We start from the raw sequence: 6,095 nt of genomic DNA, 5'->3' as shown, positions 1-6,095 counted from the left end.
GAATGTTTTGTTCCTCCTGCCATGTTGAGCCGATCCCATCTAGCATGGGAAAGCCCATGCTAGAGGGGATCGGCTCAACATGATTTAACGTTTTTTGGACTTTTCGGAGGATTTTATTTTTTTTTCTTTAACGTCACTGGTGTTCTCCTAGACGGGATGCTCTAAGTCTAAGCAGTTGCTTAAATAGCTTATAGGCTCACCCAGGACTGAAATACACCGTTAAAGATAAAACTTTAACGGTCTCTACCGAAGGGTTGCCATGAAGCTAAGTGTCTAGCCACCTCATGATAAATTATTTTGAATTGTTTAAAATAAATTTGATATGAGTCAACTACCCTATTGTCTACCGTCCTTAACTATGCCTGAAGCATAGGCTGACAAACTTCCAGCTTTCATAAAATGAGGTACCTATTTCTGACTATAGCACCCCCCAATCAATTTCACAGTGTATATGAAGATTTCCGATTGGCTTTCAGTTTGGTATATTTGCATTTCGTGTAAATTGCTATTGAACTATACCGGGCGTCTAGTGTGAATTTATTCATTCATTTACGAGTTAAAGTGGTTTTTTTTTTGGTAGAAAAATAGGTGTATTTGATTTTGTTTATATATCTATGTACCTACTAACTTCGTTTGTGAAAAAAACGATGGAAACTGACACTGTACGAGACAAACCCACTTTTGTCCAACATCACTTTCCTACCAAAAAAAGTCTATAAAATATTTCGAAGTTCTTTCAGTTTGGTCGGATAAATCAATTGGAAGTTTGGACTATTCTAGTGGTCATATTCACTATTAAAGTCACTGACAGCAAAAATACGATATTTTTTCTTCTAACTTTCATCTTTGTCATCGGATAAATTAATTTGAAGTTTGGACTATTCTAGTTGTCAAATTAAAATAAAGTCACTATTTTTTAAATTTATTTCGATCTTTGCAAGCTCTTTGTAGAAGCTTGTAAGTTTGTCCGTCAAGCAGATACGTTTTGAAGAAAAAAAATACATAAGCAGAAATAAATTAGCGTTGCCAGGCGTCCCGATAAAGCTGGACATAGGTAGGCTTTTTGATTGCGTGTCCGGCCAAAATAAATGGTGTCCGACTTGTCCGGCTTTTTACATTTCGCTAACGAGCGAGTGCCGAGCGTGACCGAGCGCAGGCTACGAAATATGTTGGTGGTCGCTCACGCACCTATTAATACTGAGAGAAAATCCTCAATAATGTAGGGTGTCCGCGACATTTCTACCCAAAGGAGATGGTCCAAAAAAAATGGCAGAAATAAAAAAATATATTCTTTTAAACTATTTTTGATTATCTACGAATTTACTTTAATTCTTTCGAAATAATATTCATTCTCTACCAAGAAATGCAACATTATTATGGATAATAATGGCGGATTGATGACGTTTTCAATGCAATAATCGATTAGACGTTTGCTGTCAAATTGTCATGTCATAGTTGCTTTATGGGCGCCATCTTGATTTATCTTGAAAACTTGGCTTTTAATTTTATTTAATTCTTTTTATTTAGTAAGATATAGTCACTTATTTACATTTTAATAAAATCCTTTTTTTTTAAATTATAATGATATGGGGTACCTACAAGAGTGGACCTGAAATGGACCACCCCCTTTCCGGCCAAACTGACTGGTGTGTCCGGCGACTGGGTTTGGCGACCTGGCTACCCTATACGCAATAGAATAGATGTTACGAGTAGTAAGTAAGTAACAGACGCGTATCTGCTAGCTGCAATACCAATCATCGTGAATAATATTATGTAATAACGTGTAAGTGGGTACACCAATTGCTACTTGAGGACTTTTTTTATGTTACAGTCCAACTTTAAAATCGTACGCTTACCATTACGAATTTTTAAATTTTTTTTTAATTACAATTTCATACCAACAGGTTGTAATGTATTTACATGAAAAAAGGAAGTTATGAAATTACGAGTAGTTGCTATTTAAAGGTACCTGGTATTTCCGCATTTTCTGCAAAGTAATGATCCGATTTGGTTGAGGGCTGAGGCTTTAGTTATAGGCATTATCAACCCATATTCGTCTCACTGCTGAGCTCTCTTCTCAGAATGAGAGGGGTTAGGCCAATAGTCCACCACGCTGGCCCAATGCGGATTGGCAGACTTCACAAACGCAGAGAATTATGAAAATTCTCAGGTATACAGGTTTCCTTCATCGTTTGAGACACGTGATATTTAATTTCTTAAAATGCACACAACTGAAAAGTTGGAGGTTGGAACCCACACCCTTCGGAATCGGAGGCGGAGGTCAGATCCACTGGGCTATCACGGCTCTCTCTTATTTTCATGTAAGGGAAGTATATTTAAAACAACAAATTAAAAGTTAGTAATTCAATTAGTTTGATAGCAATTTTTAGAATTTTAAAAACATTAAATTTTTTGAAATGTCAGAACTGCGTATAAAACTGCAACGTTTACCTAAGAGTATTTACCGCCTACATTCTAGCGATTTGGCTGTAAAACAAAACAAAATCTAGAACGGTTGTAATGCGAGGCGGAAGCTGATGTCTTCCTGATCCGATGTGGATAAGACAAGACAATTGTATAGAACAATACTGTCTGCACAGTACTTAGGTACTTCTCTTTTGATAGTGAAATTATACTTACCTAGATACTAAATAGGTAAGATAGGATAGTCACCTATATAACTAGCAGAAGCCGCGCGGTTTTACTCGCGTGGTACTCGTTCCCGTCGGAAAACGGGGATAATGTATAGCCTATAGCCTTCTTTGATATATGGGCTATCTAAAACTTAAAGAATTTTGTCTAATCGGACCTGTAGTTCCCGAGATTAGCGCGTTCAAACAAACAAACAAACTCTTCAGCTTTATAATATTACCTAATATACCTATGTTACCTTTATAGATACCTATAGCATACGAATATTGGTAGTTTCAAATAAAATTGTATCTTTGTATATTCCGAAACTATTTAACCGATTTTCATGAAATTTTGGGGTTGGTTCCAGCGCTGTGGGACCTTAACGTCGATCTAGTTACCTATGTGCCTCGCCCAGCTCATTGCCACCTCTGCTTCATGGCTATGTCGATGACTTTGCAGATTTGTTTCACTTTGTTTCATGCGGATCTCCTCATTTCTGATTTGATCACGCAGAGAAATTTATACAATAGAATACGCCTACAAGCGTAAATGTATACAAGTAAACTTTAATTGGAATAAGGATCGTTCTGTCAAACACTGGACGTTTTTGTAATCTTGGATTTTGGTTTATACTCCATGTTGTACTTGGAAGGCCTCCCCAATGGAGCAACTATACCATGTGAGACCTATGACAAATTCATTGTATGGGGCCTTTGAAAAATCTTCACAATATAATGATTATTTTTAATGTAAAAGATCAAAGGGCCCGTGGCTTTTTGCCAGCCCTATCCGTACAGTTGCACCTTTAGGTCTACCCAATGGAGCAACTATACCATGTGAGGCCCATAACAAATTAATTCTATGGGGCGTCTAAAAAATCTTCACAACAACGATAATAATAATAATAATTTAATAATAATTTATTTATTCATCAGAAAGCAGGTTTACAAAGATTACTTAAATATAATAAGACCCTGATACTCTCTACCATAATAATTTGGTGTATGAAAAATTTAAATAGACTATGTATAATCCTAATTTAAAAGCAAACAAATAAAAAAGAAAACATATGTAATAGCTTATACAATTTAACATTTTAAGATTCAATGATTATGACAAATGTAACTCAAAACTACTGTGACAGATAAAATAAAATAATAGTCATAATATATACTGTTAAAATTATTAAACCTTGTTAAATTTAGTGCAAAGTCAAGTAATTATTACCAGTGAAATGTTAAAATGTCAATTAAAATTATGTCAAACACACATGTCAATTAAAATTATGTCAAAATATTTATCATACGTCAAAAAAAAAAAAAAAGAATATCATTAAAATTTGTAATTTAAATACTCATTTAAGTTATAGAAACATTTATCCATAAGCATTTTAGAAACCTTACTCTTGAAACTATTTACATTGTCAATCTTATAGATATCTGGTAGTTTGTTATATATTGAAATTGCACTACAATGTACACTCTTAGCGAACATGTCAAGCCTTTTTGGTGGCATTATTAGCTTATCTTTTCTTCTTCGCCTGACATCACTTAACTCATTGTAACTTTTAAAATATTTAGGATATCTTTTAACTAGTAATAATATTTCTAATATATACAAACAAGGCAGAGGGAGAACATTGAACCTTTTAAACAAAGGTCTACATGAGTCAAGCGTGTGCAAGCCACATAAGGCCCTCAAACAAGCCTTTTGCTTAACGAACACAGTGTTTATAAGTACAGAGTTTCCCCATAAGATGATTCCATACCTTAGCAGTGAAGAAACATATCCATTATATGCCAACAAAGCTGTTTTGTAACTGTTGGTTTGATATAATCTTCTAAGAACAAATACAAATCTATCCAACTTGGCGCATAATTGTTCGATGTGGGATTTCCAATTGCAATATTTATCAGTTATTATCCCCAAGAAAGTTGTAGTTTCTACTTCATTTATAGACGACCCTTTATAACTAATTTTGAAATTTGAGGATATGTTGTTATATGGCATATATTGAATAAATTTTGTTTTCTGCATGTTGACTGACAAATTATTTTTGTCTAACCATTGGATAACTTTTGATAAAGCATCGTTACATTCAAACTCAATAGTTGATCTATCCTTGCCAGTAACGACAATAGTTGTATCATCAGCATACATAATGCATTTGTGTTTGATGACATTCGGGAGGTCATTTATATACAAAATAAATAATAAAGGACCTAGGATACTGCCTTGAGGAACACCATATGGATTTTGAATTTTAAAATTTGATCGGTATGTATTACATCGAAAATTATTTGTATTTAAAATTTCAACACATTGCATTCTATTGCTAAGGTAACTTTCCAACCACTGTAAACATTTTCCTCTAATACCATACTTTTCCAATTTATCTAGAAGCGTTTTATGACAAACTAGATCAAATGCTCTGGTCATATCTAGAAAGATACATACAACCGACTCCTTCGCATTAAGGTTCTCTGTGATAACTTTGTTAAGATTATAGCAGGCTAGTGTAGTACTGCAATTCTTTCTAAAGCCATATTGCTCATCTTTTAGTATGTTGCAGTGTGATATAAAACTAAATAGTTTATTGTGCATAATTTTTTCTAAAACTTTTGAGAGTACAGGTATTAGAGTTATAGGACGGTAGTTTTTTATATCACTTTTATCGTCTTTTTTGTATACTGGCTTTACAATTGACAACTTGAGTTTTTCTGGAAACACACCTTCCACAAAAGATAGATTTATAATATGCATAAGTGGCGGTGCCAAATAAGCAGCACAGCGTTTTAGAAGTCTAGTATTTAAGTTGTCATATCCCGTTGAGTTCGTCATATTTAGTCCTAAAATTGTTTTATATACATCGTCTATGTTTGTTGGCGTCAGATACAGTGTTTTATGATTACTATTTATGTCACAAGTCAAATTTTGTTTATAATCAACATCATTAGATTTATTGCTAATGTCCAGAAAGAAGTTATTAAATACTTCTGTAATTATACTTGGAGTGGAATAAGTAATGCCCTGATATTTAACATTACTTATTTCTCTATTCGATATTTTAGATTCAAAACTGTTATTAATAATATCCCAAGACGCTTTGGACTTATTCTTAGATCTCGCTATAAACTTTTTATTAGTAATTGCTTGTGATTTTTCAATACAACTTTTAAGTAGTCGCGAATATCTATACTAATATTATAAAGCGGAAGAGTTTGTTTGTTTGTTTGTTTGTTTGTTTGTTTGATTGAACGCGCTAATCTCAGGATCTACTGGTCCGATTTGAAAAATACTTTCAGTGATAGATAGCCCATTTATCGAGGAAGGCTATAGGCTATATATTATTTAAAAAAAAATTAGGGATCCTTCCTAAAACTCCAATAATGTAACCCAAGGTGTACATGGCGCCTTCCCAACAGTCTGCAAATTCCCTCAAGCATTGTCATTGCTATTCA

This window comes from Bicyclus anynana, chromosome 2, assembly GCF_947172395.1.
Source record: "Bicyclus anynana chromosome 2, ilBicAnyn1.1, whole genome shotgun sequence".
Taxonomy (NCBI): Eukaryota; Metazoa; Arthropoda; class Insecta; order Lepidoptera; family Nymphalidae; genus Bicyclus; species Bicyclus anynana.
The sequence above is the reverse complement of the archived record's forward strand: the minus strand, read 5'-3'. Positions refer to the sequence as shown.